Source organism: Protopterus annectens, chromosome 10.part0, assembly GCF_019279795.1.
Source record: "Protopterus annectens isolate FY-2018-M chromosome 10.part0, PAN1.0, whole genome shotgun sequence".
NCBI lineage: Eukaryota > Metazoa > Chordata > Ceratodontiformes > Protopteridae > Protopterus > Protopterus annectens.
The window spans coordinates 1,697,164,121-1,697,181,639 of NC_056744.1; positions in this window are offsets into that span (position 1 = coordinate 1,697,164,121).

A 17,519-nucleotide genomic window follows, 5' to 3' on the forward strand; every position below is an offset into this window, starting at 1 on the left:
TAAAATAAATGCCAAAAAAAGACATGACATGGATCAATATGTATTTGTTGTAAGAACAACCACACAATGGCATAGAATGAATCCGAGCACAATAATACACCGTTATTGTTGCTAAGCTTGGATACAGAGAAAGCACTTGACATGGCCTTCTTGAGCTTTATTAGCAGGGCAATGAAAGGATTTGCATTTCCAAAGAAAATAATGGAGCTAATAAAGAAAATGCATGAAGCTTCAGAGACCAGAAAAAAGGTGGATGAGCCTCATTCTGGTAGGCTTGGTTTAAGTAGACAAACCAGGGAAAGATGCCTAATCTCCCCTTTATTGCTTACACTGTATTTGGAGGTTTCAACTAGAAAAATACAAGGTTTACAAATTTAAGATTACTACTGGTGTGGATGCCAGGAGAAATAAGCTTTGTTTGCATATGATATTACATTGTATATAACAAATCTAGAACAAAATATCCCACTCTTACCTAACATTTTGAGATTATTTAATTTTGTTAGATATAAAATAAATGAAGACAGTATTTTGTTTTCAGCAGTTTGTAAAAGCAAGTATTTCTAATAGACAAGTGATAATAAGTAGAACTTATTCTAATCTGTTCACAGACAGGAAAGCCAATTACCAGACCCCAAAACAATGCATTACAATACAGTTACAAAGGTCAGTCAATTATGCTGTATCAATGAACTGACCAAACAGCAGCTTTTCCAAAGCTAACAATGCTACAGTGCAGTCTTTAAGGCATACAGCATTCCATATCCAAACAGAGGTCAATGTGCATGCAGACACATTCAGGAGTACATTTGCAGTGTCAGAAACAACATATATATATATATATATATATATATATATATATATATATGTATGTATGTATGAAAAGACAGAGGTACACTTATATGGACACATATATGTACAGTAACCACCTTATAACAGAAAGACTAAAATGCCTCATAGCTTGCTGCTCTTGCACAAATGTTCTTGTGCCAACATGCTACTCTTGAGCTTTAAGTTCTAGTAAACATCAGCATTCCAATGGTGTTGTAATGTGTAACAGGACATTGCTATCCTACATGTATTACAGATGAAAAATGGGATGCATATCTTGAGTGATGTGAAGGAACTGGTAAGGTGGTATCCACAAATACAAACCACTGAAACGTGTGTCACGTTTGTGTACCAGTCATGAAGGTCTGTATACAGTGGTGTGCAGCTTGATCCCTAGAGCTGTATAATAAAGCAATGAAACATACACACACACACACACACACACACACACACACACACACACACACACACACACACACACACACACACACACACACATCTTTCTTGGGTACCAGTGAATTTAGGTCTGTATACAATGGTGTGCAGCTTGATCCCTGGAATTGTACAACACAGCACACACACACACACACACACACACACACACACACACACACACACACACACACACACACACACACACACAGAAAATTGTCATAAACTTCACAAGCAAAACAAAATATATCAAATTTTATTCTCTCTACCCCTCAGCAAAAATGCCTTCAAAAAGTCAAAAAGACACTGTGTTGCCTCCACATATATACCCATAAAACAAATACACAAATTAGTTGAACAAGTGTTAATTACTAAATCACAATTTCCAATTACATTCATTCTTCAAACCATTAGGTGTTAATGTATACAATGTCTTTTTATACAGAGAACAGGGAAGGGGGTCCGTTTCCTCCATTACCAGCAGCACAGGATCCTACAGCCCACAGTGATATTTTGTCAGAAGTCCACCAGAGAACGCCAACAGATGAGCAGAAAAGGAGGTAGTAACTGAGGACAGTATAACCATGGGAATGGACAACTTAAAACAAATGTAAAGAAAACTAGATGGCAATAATGTTTGTTATAAAAAACAGACTTTAGTTGTTAATATATCAGGGTATGAGTTGTCAGATGGGATTATGTCTGTGTTAAAGTTGGGTTTATAATTTGTACCCACTCTTTTGCCTCATTTACATGGTTTTAAATATGAATTGTTTCGACTTGCATGGAAACTGCAATTAATGTGTTTTTTTTTTAGTAACAAACAACATGGTAGATTTGGACAGCAGTGAGGATACAACTTTTTTTCAAGTTTTTCTGATGAAAAGGAATTTGGGGGGATGAATCTGATGCTTATTGTAATTTAGATACTAATGGGATTAAGTGTGATAGTAAGTTTAGACCTCCCTTTACAAATGAGGATATTTTATTTTATTTATTTATTTATCATTTTGTTGACCGGGAAAGTCCGACTAGGTTCCACAGAGCCTGTTTTCAGTGGAGGCCCGGGGAGAAATGCTCCAGATGCATGTCTTTGGAATGTATACATGTTTGGATATACAAAGTCTTGTAACAGCATATAGCTATTCTGCTGAGAAAATATTTGATGATTATAAAAAGAACAACATTTTCAGATAAGTATAACGTAACTAAAAACAGTGGGTTGCTTTGAAGGATTTGCAGAATAAATGTTGGTCATAAAGCCAGTTGACAAAAAGAATAAAATTGTTATGAATCATGTACAGTATGTAGAAATGTGTTATAATCATTTGAATGATGTTTTACTTATGTAAAATGTGATGTTCATAGATATAATGAATCTTTAAAGTAATATGCACTTTTACTGGATAACGGTATATGCTTGTGTTATTTTTCTAGGCAAGATATTGAAAAAAGTTTAATACTAATGCATGTCAGATTGTTATATTTTATTGCCTTCCCAAGCCATATAAAGGTATTGAGAATTTAAGTGGTCATCCTTTAGTCTCAGATGAAAGTATTTTCTTCACAGTTAGGGGGTGCTTTTTCATGAATATTTGTTGTTTTATGTAGTGAAAAGTCCATCTTATCTTAAAGATATGTCAGATTTTTTGGAGAAAATTCAAGGGATAAGATGGAATAAAAATATGGAATGGTTATTAATGGATGTTAGCCCAAAACAAGAACGCTACCAGCAAAAACTGTGTAAATGTGGACAACAAAGCTGTACCAACAAAGCCAAGAGAAAATACCTTTAATAACACTTCAAATAAAATTCCACAAAGCTGTCAGGTATATCCCTTCCTTAGTGCAGTATAAAACTAACCACAAGAAGACACAGCCAACCTATCAAAATGCTTGGCTAATTACATAATTATCTCCTTAAAGTGATATATTCTCAATACATGCTTAAGAATTGTATTACTTATTTCCTGGATTTGGCTTTGGAGGGTTTGGTTTAGTGACGGTAATGTTTTCCTATATGGCACTTGTTGTCATCCCCTACCCTATTTCTGCACAACTTTTGAAGGCGAATTTTTACATTTAGATAAACTTTGTAATCAGGATGAAAGGTTTTGATGAGGAAGCTCCACATGCAGCTGAAACATTCATTAAAAGGGGTTATGATAAAGAAGAAATAAGAGATTATTTGAAAAAAAATCTGGGATTAATGTATGGGGAAAGAACAAGCTATAGTGAATAATAATAAAAAATTTAAATCGATTAAAAGAAGCAAGCGCTGTCTTGCAGGCTCTGCAATAGGCATAGGGAAAATGTTGATGTAAATCTTAATAGTAAGGATATATTTTTGTTGGGGCTTATGATATACTGAGTGACCGATTAGTACAGACTTTAAGATATTATTGGTCTATGTTGTTTAAAAATAAGGAGCTTTTTAATGTAATTAAGAAATGTTCATGTATTTCTTATAAGAGAGGGTGAAACACTGCTGATATTGTAGCACACAGTAGATTTATTTCCCATCTGATAGACTTAATAGGCAGCTTCCCCTTAAATGTGGTAGGTGCTCTGTATGTAAATACATTACTAGTAGTATAAACATTTTTTATGTTTAAAATGTTCTTGTGAATTGTTTTACATAGGGGAGAGTCAAAGATCTTTTAAGACCAGCTTACAGGAACATATTAGGGACATCAAGAATCATTGTCTTGATAGTTCCTTAGAAATGCATTTTAAGCAGTTTCACTTGGGTAAGCCAGGTTTTCTAAAGGGTAGCAATTTGGAACAGGTTTTCATAAGGATGGGGGAACATGGGGCTCATAAAGATAAATTACTGTATAAAGAGACATTGTATATACATAAATATAATACATTTATACCTAAGGATTTGAACAATGAGTGTAATTGGAAATATGTGATTTAGTAATTAACACTTGTTCAAAAAACTTGTCTATTTGTTTTGTGGGTATATACGTGGAGGCAACTCAGTGTCTTTTTTACTCCTTCAAGGTATTTTTGATGAAGTGCTAGAGAGAATAAAATTTGATAAATTTTACTTCACCTGTGAAGTTTGTGAAGTTTTTCTGTCTGTGGCAGTCATATTTGCTTGCATGCAGCTTGATTCCTGGAGATGTGTAACACAGCAGTGAGGTACACACATACACATACACTACTCCTGGGTACCAGATATCCAGGGTCTGTATGCAGCAGTGGGCAGTTTAAACCCTGAAGCTGTATAATTCAACACTGAGGTATGTACACACACATGCCACCATTCCTAGATACCACTCATTCTGGGTCTGTATCATGTGGTGTGCAGTTCAATCCGTGTAGCCATATAATACATCACAGAGGTACACACACTCCTGGGTACCAGACATCCTGGGTATGTACAATTTGGTGTGCAGCTCGATCCCTAGAAGCTGTACAAATATATCACAGAGGTACACATACTCCTGGGCAACAAACATCCTGGGTCTGTATCATGTGGTGTGCAGCTTGATCCCTGAAGCTATATAATATATCACAGAGGTACACACACTCTTGGGTACCAGACATCCTGGGTCTATATGTAGTGGTCTGCAGCTTGAGCCCTAGAAGCTATATAATACATCACAAGATACACATACTCCTGGGCACCAGACATCCTCGTATGTAGGATGTGGTGCGCAGCTCGATCCCTAGCAGCTGTATAATACGTCACAGAGGTACACATACTGCTGGGTACCAAACATCCTGATATGCATGATGTGATCTGCAGCTTGATCACTATATCCTGTATAATACATCACAGAGGTACACATACTCCTGGGTACCAGACATCCTGATATGTATAATGTGGTGTGCAGCTTGATCACTATATCCTGTATAATACATCACAGAGGTACACACACCTCTGGGTACCAGACATCCTGTGTATCATACGTATGATATGGTGTCTAGCTTGATCACTAGGGACTGTATAACACATCACAGAGGTACACACACACTCCTGGGTATATATGATGTGGTCTGTAGCTTGATCACTAGAACATGTATAGTACACCACAAAGGTACACACACTCCTGGGTACCAGACATCCTGGGTCTGTAGGCAGTGGTGTAATTGATCCATAGAAACTGTATAATACAGCACTGAGGTGCACACACTCCTGGGTACCAGACATCCTGGGTATATGATTCATGTAGCTGCAATGAACCCCCTGATGAGTAAAGAGGAGCCTTGGTGACCAGTGTCCCCTAGATATAAAATCTAAGTGGAGGATTACTCACAGGTGTAGGTTGGGCTAGGATGTCTTTGAGTGCCCTTCTGTCTGGATCCTAGGCTAATGAAACTTAGGCCTCATGGTTCTTATCTGTGGTTTGGATCAGTCTTTAAAAAGACTGTAACTAAAAGAGTCTTTAAAAGGACTATATATCTCAGGCTCTTATGCAGGCTTGAGCTTTCTATTTAGTGGTGCCAGTTCTGGGTGCTCTTAATGGATCTTTAGAGCTGAAATCTGGGTGTTTCTGGAGTCTTGATAAAGACTGCCCAGATGAAATACAGACCAAAACCAGTCTGAGTTAGATGGCTGGGGTCCTATAGTCAGTGGAAAGCAAGTAAAAGAAGACACAGCAATCTCAATCCTCTTTTTCCAAAAAGCTTTAATGGCAAATGAGCACTGCTTAGATGATTAAGTTACATTCAGAGTTGACTTGGTTTTATACACAATATAACTGGGTGTGTACCACTTGGGACCCTCCTATTGGTCTTGGATTGGTGGGTTAAACCTTTTTTGACATAGCCAAGGAGGTGGGTCCATCCTGGTGTGCTTGGGGGTGGGGATAATACCAGCTTGAGATGCTAACCATTGTGGTTCAAGCAAATTAAGTCACATTTACAAATTATACTAAAAATCTGTGTTACACAGACCAGAGTTCTTGCAGTACAAAATGGAAATTAAAACATTACAAAGAGTTAAAAATAAAGTAAAAAACAGTGACTGCTTTTGGTCTTAATTGTGGGTGAGGGGGTAGAACAACATAGCAGATACTCTCTGTAAACTCAGCCACAAGAATTATTGGTAAATGAAATACTGACTTTGCCATAGCCTTTTACTAATTACTGCTTAAGGCTGGACTACTAATTCTTGAAGATAAATCATAAAAATACTCCCAGAGTGTGAAAGTGTCTTACAAACCTATTGTTCCTTATAGTGGGGAATCATGCATGCCTTTATTTTTATATTTATTTTTATTTTATTTTCACTTTTGATTCTTTGAATGATTTCTGATCACATCTTTAAGTTTCATGTAGAATGAATTATTCATTATTAGACAGGGAGTTTCTCATGGTTTTTTTATCTTGTATGTTTTTTTTATCTTGTATATTTGGATTTCCATTGCTCCCACAATGGTTTTCCACCGAGAGCCCCCCCCCCCCCATACTGGCAAATCTGAGGAAGGTTCTCAAGAAAGCACCACACAGCTTAGATGTTGTTCTACCCACTCACCCACAATTTAAGGCCAAACACAGCCACTGTTTTTTACTTTCTTATTAACTTCTTTGTAACATTTTAACATCGACTTTGTACTGTATGAACTCTAGTCTCTTTAACACAGATTCTTAGTACATCATGTAAATGTGACTTCATTTGCTTGAACCTGATTGGTTAGCATCTCAAGCTACTCTACCCCCAAGCACACCAGGACAAACTCACCTCCTTGGCTATGTCATCTAAGAAGCACTCATTTGCCATGTAAGCTTTTTCAGAAAAAGAGGATTGAGATCATTGTGTTTTCTTTTACTTGCTTTCTACTGAATTTAGGACTCCAGCCATCTAACTCACTCTGATTTTGGTCTGTATTTCATCTGGACAGTCTTTATCAGGCCTCTAGGAACACCCAGATTTCAGCTCTAAAGATCCATTAAGAGCACCCAGAACTGGAACCACTAAACGGAATGCTCAAGCCTGCATAAGAACCAGGGATATATAGTCTTTTTAAACTAATGAGAACCATGGATAAGAACCATGGGGCCTAGGTTTCATTAGCCCAGGATCCAGACTGAAGGGCAATCAAAGGCATCCTAGGTTAACCCACACCTGTGACCACAGCTTTCAATCTTCCATCTCTAAAATGAGGAACACTAGCCCTCATAATGTGGAACAAATGTGCAAAATGTGGAACACATACTAATGGCTTTCTAACAACTTCAACTAGGAAGGTCATAGGATGGTTAAAATGTGCTGGTTTAACTTATAAAGAAGATCTTTTAATGAATTAATATGATTAATTTCTATTTACAATGGATTTTGCTTAACAAATTCCTAACACTGAATGTGTGACAGTCTTTCAATGTGGAACTTTGAGGAACTTCGAGGAACGTGAACTTTTTAGGACCCCAAATGAGGTATGTTCCTCGTAATGAGGTACACTTGAGAGGTATGCCTGTGAGTAATCCTCCACTTACACATCCTGGGTATGTAAGATGTACTGTGCAGCTTGATCTTAGAATCTGTATAATACATCACAGAGGTACACACACCCCTGGTACCAGACATCCTGGGTATGTATGATGTGGTGGACAGCACAATCCTTAGAAGCTGAATAATACATCACAGAGGTACACACACCTGTGTACCAGACATCCTAGGTATGTATAATTTGGTGTGCAGCTTGATCCCTAGATGCTATATAATGCATCACAAAGTACACACACTCCTAGGTAGCACCCATTCTGGTAAGTATGATGTGGTGTGCTGCCCGATCACTTGAAGTTGTATAATACATCACAGATGTACACACACTCCTGGGTACTACCCATCTTGGTAAGTATAATGTGGTGTGCTGCCCGATCACTAGAAGCTGTATAATACATCACATATGTACACACACTCCTGGGTACCACACATCCTGGGTAAGTATGATGTGGCGTGCTGCTCGATCCCTAGAAGCTGTATAATACATCACAAATGTACACACACTCCTGGGTACCAGACATCCTGGGTAAGTATGATGTGGTGTACTGCTCAATCCCTAGAAGCTGTATAATACATCACATATGTACACACACTCCTGGGTACCACACATCCTGGGTAAGTATGATGTGGTGTGCTGCTCAAGCCCTAGAAGCTATATAATACATCACAGAGGTACACACACTCCTGGGTACCAGACATACTGGGTAAGTATGATGTGGTGTGCTGCTTGATCCCTAGAAGCTGTATAATTCAGCACAGAGGTACACACACTCCTGAGTACCAGACATCCTGGGTAAGTATGATGTGGTGTGCTGCTCAATCCCGAGAAGCTGTATAATACATCACATATGTACACACACTCCTGGGTACCACACATCCTGGGTAAGTATGATGTGGTGTGCTGCTCGATCCCTAGAAGCTGTATAATACATCATAGATGTACACATACTCCTGGGTACTACCCATCCTGGTAAGTACGATGTGGTGTGCAGCTCAATCCCTAGAAGCTGTATAATGCACCATTGACTCATTTCCCACTGAAAAATTTTGGTACCATGTAAATTCAATTTAGTGACAGTTCAGTATTGTCAACTCGGTAAAATAAAATTTGGGTAAGTAAAAATTCAATCTACTCAAGTAGACCCATATCTATATATGGTTTCATTTTATGATCTTAAAATACTGAAATCTCAAATTTCAGTATCTCGAGACCATAAAGTGGAATTTTGAAAATACCAAAACCTCATAAGCACGAATCCAGAAATGTAGAATTTGCGGTTATAGGTTCATAGGTTCATAGGTTTATACTAGGCTATCTGCCCTAAGGCATTTATAAGCCTAGCCCAAATTTTTGTGGCTTACGCCACCCCTTATATGAAAAAATACTGTGCCCATTAGTTTGTTGTGCCTCTGTCCAGCAGTGACACAGAGATGATTCCCGGGGTAAACCTACGATCTCCCATCCACAGGTCTAGATTTCTCTTGAACAGAGTCAGCGAGGTGCTCTGCTTCACATGGACCGGGATTTTATTCCACAGCATAGGGAGTCCCTGAGTGATAAATCTATCCCTCCAGCACGCCCTATTTATATCCATGCTAAGGTTTAAGTCGCTTGCTCTAGTGGTTTTGGTGGATTTGGATTTTTTGAGGTGGAGCATGTCCATTAATTCCGGGTTGGACATGGCCTTGTATGTCAGGCACATGTCACCTCTGAGCAGACGGTATGCGACTGAATAGAGCTGGAGTTTCTTCAATCTGGCAGCATATGACAGATTTTGGAGTCCCTTTATCCTTTTGGTGAGGAACTTTTGGGGTCTCTCCAATTGCTGCAGATGTCGGGTGAGATACATCCTGAATGGGGCATTGTGTGCTTAGTGGATTGCCACCTATATGGTAGCTTGGGGTTACCTTGTTTTTCCCGAAGGGTATGACAATACATTTTTTGGCGTTTAACTTCAGGCCATGGCTCTGGCACCAGCTATCTGTTTCCGTGAGTCCCTTCTGAAGGATATCCGTGTCCGATGCACTTTCCACTATGGCGCCCAGTTTGCAGTCGTCTGCAAACTTTGTCAGCCAAAGTCCTCCCATGTTGGCCTGTACTTCTGAGAAGTAGATGCCAAACAATAGGGGGCCAAGGACCGAGCCCTGTGGGACACCACTTGTGACCGGCTTGGAGTCTGACACAGCGCCAGCAACTCTAACCCTGTAGGTTCTGTCCTTAAGCCAGTTTGCAACCCATCTTGTGACATATGGGTTTACATTTAAGCTGGTAAGTTTTTCTACAATACCGAGTGGGGTATTGTGTCGAAAGCCTTGCAAGGTCAAGGTAGGCTGTATGGACTGCCTTTCCTCATCAATGGCCTTGGTGACTGTTTTGAAGAAGTCGACCAAGTTCAAAAGGCATGATCTTCCCTTGACAAAGCCAAACTGGGTCGGGTCCAATGTCTGCAAGTCCCCTATATCTTTGTTTATGAGCTCCATTATGATCCTCTCCATAGCTTTGCAGACTAGACTTGTTAAGCTTATGGGGCGGTAATTACCAGGGTCCGTGAGGCCGCCTTTGTGGAGTGGGACCACAGTTGCCGTCGCCACTCCTTGGGCACGTATCCTGTGGTAAGGCTGAGATTAAACAGCTGCCTTATGTGCGGGTTTAATTCCTCATTTAGCTTGTGTAGCACACAGCCGGGGACACCATCCGGTCCCATTGATGCTGTGTTTTAGCTTTAGAGAGAGCAGCTTTCACCTGCGCATTTGAGATGTCCGGGAGGCTACACTCGGCTGGGATAGTTATCTCTCCTTTAGGGGGGGGGGGGTGAAGTTTGCACTGAACCTGTCTGCCAGTATGTTGGCAATGTCTGTGGGTTCAGTGATTTTTGTATCATTTTGGACTAATTCTGAACATATCTGGGAGTTTCCACCCAGGTTCCTAACATAGCTGAAAAAGGCCTTATGATTGTCCTTTGAATCCATGGCAATTTTTCTCTCAAAATTGGCCTTAGTTGATTTTATGAGTGCTCGTATTTTTTACTAATAATGATCAGGGGTGACTTCCCTTTTATGGATTTTGTTCTATCATGTAATAGCTTTCTCCTCTTATTTTAAAGTTTGTTAATGGCTGGGGTCCACCAGACTGGATGTTTGCCCTTTGTGGAAAGAGTCTTGGTTTTATTTGGGATTGCCTGATCCATGCAGTCCTGGAGGTGTTCATAGAAGGCATTTGTAAGGGCTTCCGCAGCTTGGGTTGTGGTTTCCTCTGGCTCAGGGGCCTTGAAGGATACCACACCAGTCTTGAGTAGTGTGAAGTTTGCTTTAGAGAAGTTCTTCACTATGGTCTTTTGTTTGGGGTGGGGCGGGATGTGGATTTCCAGTGAGATTAGTTTATGATCAGATCTCACCAATGAGGGATATACTTCGTGTGGAGCATTTTGTCTCCATGTTTGTGACAATGAGATCTAGTATATTTTCTCCTCTCGTGGGAACAGTGACTAGCTGTTCCATGGCATTTGAATTTATGAACTCCAGGAACCGTTGGGCTAGAAAGTTAGGGCTTGAGTAATGTTCCCAGTCTATATTCGGGTAGTTGAAGTCACCCAATATGATGGTGTTTGGAGATACATTTATACCCTCCAGTGTCTTCAGGAAGGCTGTGTGGGGTTCCTGAGTTTGAGAGGGTGGCCTGTAGCATGCTACAATTTGTAGAGCAGTTTTGCCTATGGTTAGTTGCACCTGGATGGTTTCAAGCTTGTGCGTTGCCACCAACCTGGAGGTGTGGGTATCCTTTATGAATATGGATACACCCCTCCTTTTGTGGTGTGGTCCGGGTTTTGGGGCGGAACGCATGATATGAGGTAAAACCTAATAGTGCCGGGTGCTCTCAGGAGCCTTGAACCAGGTTTCAGTTACAGCACAGACATCGATGTTCTCCATACTGAGAAGGGCCTCGAGTGCGTGCATTTTGAGATTTAGACTTCTGGCATTGAGCAGCATTACCTCAGTTTCTTCCCATTTTTGTTTTCTAGGGTGGTAGGTTTAGAATTTGAGCCTTGCCTAAAAAGGCACTATGGGGGTGGCAAGAGCCTTAGCCAATATCCGGAATCCCAGGGTGACAGGTGCAAGCCGTCCCTTGCAAAGCAGCGTGGCTTGTCAAGCATGTCATCCCAGGCAGACAGACACTGGATCCCCTTTGAATGACACCAGACATTAAGCCAATTGTTAAAGCTGATCATCTTGTCTCTATATTGTGGCATCATTCTTGGTGAAGGAAGAATACTGCTCAGGGTTAGGGTCATACCTGCCTGGGCTACATAATCAGAGAGCTCCTCTATGTCTCTTTTCATGTAGTCCAGGGAGGTACGTCTCAGGTTGTTCACACCAGCATGGACAATGACTATTGACTGGTGTTCCGGTATTTGATGTTGGATGTAGTTCATGTAGGATGTATTGTGTAGTGTGTATTTAGCTGGTATGTCAGGTAAGTGAGTGTTTTGTTGGGTTTTAGGTATGTGTTTGTGTATGTGAGTGTATTTGGCAGGTTTATGTGTGGTTAGGGTAGGCAGGTAAAAGTATGAGTGTTTAAGTGCTGAATGTGGTGGTGTTCGTATATTTGTGATGTGTATGTGCGAGGGTACTGTAGAGTGTATAGTGGTGAGTTTGCTGTCTTCTTCTGTTTGGTGCAATCTCGGAGTTAGCATATATAAGTAGGGGGGTGGGGGGTGTGCAGGGTGGGCTTACTCCCCTGCTTATATGTAGTGTAGATTTGTTGGTTTGTGATTTTGTGTTTGTGTGTGTTTTGTTTGCTGGTTTGTTGTAGTGTGGGTTGGATGATGTATGTGTTGTGAGGTGTGTTTATGTTTGTGAGTTTGTATTTCGCAGTTTTGTGGTTTCGGGATTTGGAGCGTTCGACTTTATGGTGTCGAGATGCTGAAATTTGAGATTTCAGCATTTCGACATTATAAAGTGAATATATATATATATATATATATATATATATATATATATATATATATATATATATATATATATATATATATATGTGTGTGTGTGTGTGTGTGTGTGTGTGTGTGTGTGTGTGTGTAATTTCTGTTTGTTAAACAGGATATCCCACTGTATAAGGAGCTTTTTCAGACTTAGCCCAGAAGCCCTGTCTGATTAAATGACATCAAACCCTGGGCTACCAGATGAAGCACATCAAGAACTTTGCAGCCCATAGCCCTTACCCCTCTGTGCTAACTGCCTATTCAGTCATTTTGAGTGTGTGTGTGTGTGTGTGTGTGTGTGTGTTTATATATATGTGTGTGTTTTTATTACATATTCAAAAGCACCATTTCAATCATGTGCACTTGCATGTGTTACTGTTGATCTTAGCAAGGAAATGAAGTCAATCATTGTGGAAGAATAATGGTAAGAACGTCTCTGCGATTCCATTTCACAGCGAATGTTTTGTAGCATGCACTCCAAATTAAAAAACTGCCAAAACCTCAATGCATGAACCTTGGAGGATCTGAATGTTGACACTTGGGATTCAAAAGATGATGCTTTTGCATGAAGAGCGTCAGTTGATGATATCCATTAAGTAATAGCTGTAGTGATTACAATGTAGCTTAATTTGAGAAACCTTGCTAGTAGCACTTTGTGGGTTTCTATTTTGCTTTTTTACCATACCCCCCCACATTTATCCTATTTATATTTATACAATTTTACTATTAATCTCTTGTCTTTTTCATTTATCCACTTTAGCACTTTGTACAAATTTAACGTAGCAGCATATACCACTGGGTTATTTAACTCTAAACTCCTTCCTCTTTACTTACATACAAAACTCCTGTTTTACTGGGTTTAATGTAGAATCCCATATAAATGAAAAAAGTGCAGTAATTTCTTTTCAATTACTGCTGGCAACATAAACACAGTTGTGGTTGTTATTTTCTTATCAGTACTGAATTTATCAAATAAACCCTTTTTCTGAATGATTTATATGTTCTCTAAAAAAGGCAGGTTTTATTTCTCCAGTTGTTTTATTCCTATTGAATTCTACTTGTATCTTTATTTCCAAATTTGATACTAACACACACATTTCATTCCTTGTAAAATTTACACCCCCTATCTTTACTACATCACCTGAGCCCGTACTTTATCTATTTAAATGTATCCTTATCACCTCTGGACACTAATTTGTCCAAATTATTACTCCTTTTCTCCAATTTCTGTTTTTTTTGCAAGTGCTATGGTGTCATTTGCAATGGTGATGGACAGGCTGACAGATGAGATCATTCAGGAGTTCCCGTGAACTATGATGTTTGCAGATGACATTGTGATCTGTAGTGAAAGTAGGGAGCAGGTGGAGGAGACCCTGGAGAGGTGGAGATATGCTCTAGAGAGAAGAGGAATGAAGGTCAGCAGGAGTAAGACAGAATATATGTGTGTGAATAAGCGGGAGGATAGAGGAATGGTGAGGATGCAGAGAGTAGAGTTGGCAAAGGTGGACAAGTTTAAATACTTGCGATCAACAGTTCAGAGTGATGGTGAGTGTGGAAGAGAGGTGAAGAAGAGAGTACAGGCAGGATGGAGTGGGTGGAGAAGTGTGTCAGGAGTGATATGTGACAGACGAGTACCAGTAAGAGTGAAAGGGAAGGTCTACAAAAGAGTAGTGAGACCAGCTATTTTATATGAGTTGTAAACAGTGGCAATGACAAAAAGGCAGGAGTCAGAGCTGGACATGGCAGAGTTAAAGATGTTAAGATTTGCACTGGGTGTGACAAGGGTGGACAGGATTAGGAATAACTAAATTAGAGGGTCAGCCCAGGTTGGACGGTTTGGACACAAAGCCAGAGAGGCAAGATTGCTTTGGTTTGGACATGTACTGAGGAGGGATGCTGGGTATATTGGGAAAAGGATGCTAAGGATGAAGCTGCCAGGTAAGAGGAAAAGAGGAAGGCCTAAGATAAGGTTTATGGATGTGGTGAGAGAGGACAGTGGTTGATGTGACAGAGCAAGATGCAGAGGACAGAAAGAAATAGAAACAAATGATCCACTGTGGCGACCCATAATGGGAACAGTCAAAAGAAGATGAAGATAATGTCATTGGCATATGTTAACAGAACTGGAATTCTTAACTCTTCAGGTGTTATATATCCCACTCCTTCATTTTATAATTTATTTACATGGCTTAACCAGCCATTTACAAGTATTTTTACTTTGTTATTAATGTATGCTGACATGCATAATTTCCTATCTTTCTCATGTATATTATATTCATTCATTATTACCCATAAGATTTCATGTCCTATTTTATCAAATGCCTTATTAAGGTCTCCAATCATGATCTTTTGCTTCTTTTTTACTGTTCATAATATCATCCACAATTTCTCTATCGTTAAGAATTCTTGACAACCCTTCTCCTTTATACTGTATATACTATCTTCCATAATATGTTGTATTTTAGTTTCAAGTCTGTTTTGTATTATTTTCATAAAGATCTTACCATTGTTATTCAATACCAGTGGTCTCCAGTTTTTAATGGTCTTCTGTCTTCTTTCTTCAGTTTGAATTTAATTCCTCCATTATGCAATTCTTTCTATATATAAAATTCTTTTAACAATTCATTCAAATTCTTCAAAAATATTTTTGTCACTCCCTTAAATTGTTATACATTTCATGCCCCATTTTATCTGACCAAATCTATACTTACTTGTACTAATATTTATCTAGCTTATTTAAAGAAATCTCCTTTTCCATCTCTTTATTCTCTTTTTCTGTTAACTTTTTAATTTTCCATATTTTTTCTCTATTTTCATTTTTCCTTAACTATTTCTTGTACATATTGTACTTACTGCACTATTCATAATATTTTCCTGAGTTATTTCTATTTCTCCTTTCTCATTTTATTTCTGCCATTAAACTACCATCTTCCTTTACTAATCTCCTTAAGTAACGCAATATGTCTTCTCTTTTTCCTTGTAAAATTATCTTTGCTTATATAACAGTTCCTGTATTTTTTCTTGATTCCTTTCATATAGTTATTTTTCTTTGTCAAACTACTTATATGAGAGCATCAGAGAAGAAATCAGAGAGCTAGGAGATCAGTTTGGAACTTGTATTATGGCAAGAAGTGCAAATAGTTGGAACTCCAAAGCACAAGTTGCAGACATATGAAATACATTCCCATATGGAATACAGTCACCTGTGAGTATTTATGGCAAGTCATTGAAAGAATTAAAAGTTGTACAGAAATGTCTGTTAAAACAAGGGCAAATTAAATGGAAGTAGTTATTGCACTAAATGTCTGTAGGGAATTCAATCTTGTATGGTGACATTAGGAATACTCACCTTTGTAAAATTTATATCATTCACGTGTAATGAGTATAATCCTGTTCTAAATTCTACTTTACAGACTTGAAAAGTATGAAAATGATTTTAGAATGTTAAGTAAGTCATTTGTAAGAAAATTTAACGGATGAGGAAAGATTGACATTGCCCTTATTGGTGTAAGATACTGAAAGGTGTTTGTGGGTGGGATTTCAGTGGTGTTGGACATTAAACGCTACAGTGCAACAGTATAGACACAATTTTAGTGCATGACACTACTTACAAGAGTTCTTACTGAACAATATGTTCAACGCGTACAATTTGATACGTAACATTTTACTAGATATAATATAACTACTGTAATATCTGGCCAGGTTTTACAATTTTACAGTTTTACAGGCCATTGTCATATTACAAACACACACACACACACACACACACACACACACACACACACACACACACACACACACACAAATACTTAACCTGTGTTTAATAATAAAAAAGCCACAGTTTTGAAAAGAGCCTTTGTGTTGATATACATTTTAGATGAGCACTTGCTAAAAGATTTTGTGAATGAATTTCCTTTTTCAATTGCTCCCCATTTTGACATTAAATCACTGTCTTTAAACTGAAAACTGGTGTCCCGAAATGCCTCTGTTACTTAAAATACAGTGGAATGCTAAGAATGTCTGTGTGTGGTGCATATATACATACATACATACAATATATATTTTTTTTAATTATGTATATATGTATTTATATATGGATGGAAGGAATATTTCCAGCAGCTTCTGAATAAAGTGAACCCCAAAAAAAGAGCCCAGATACAGCCTACGATTGAAGAGAAAGAAGAGCCCGTTGTAGAAAAAGTATGAACAGCACTAAGGAAAATGATCACATCAGTAAACATGTGATCAAGATGTCTGGTAAGTTAGGGGAGAAAAGACTAGAGAACAGCCATTCTAGTGCCAGTGTGAAAGAACAAAGGGGACATTTCACAATTCTAAGAGTTGGTGGTTTGCATTATGGTTAAGGTTGTTTACTTCATGGATACAAGGTAAAGGGTTTGATTGTTATCCTTGAAAGGAAAATTGGCTAGGCTTAAACTGGATCACAAAGACAACTAGCTTAGTACTTATATGAACTTAAGAGATGTTCAACTCCTGTCACACTGCATGAAATTTCTGAAGAGAATAACTGATAACCGAATATGCAGAGGAGAAGAAAGTCAAATGGAATTTGATCAGTTCGGATTTAGATCGGGATGCAGCTCAACCAATTCGGTGTTTGCAGTGAAACATAGTTGAGAAGAAGGTAGAAGTGAGGAAGAAGTCCAACTGGGCTTTCCTAGACTTGGAGAAAGCATTTAATAAGGTTCCATAAAAGCTGATTTGGGCAGCCCTGTGATGATTCAAAGCCCTAGAAACATTGGTAGAATTAGTGCAGGTTATGTACAAGGACCCATTGACAGAAATACAGTGTTTGGACT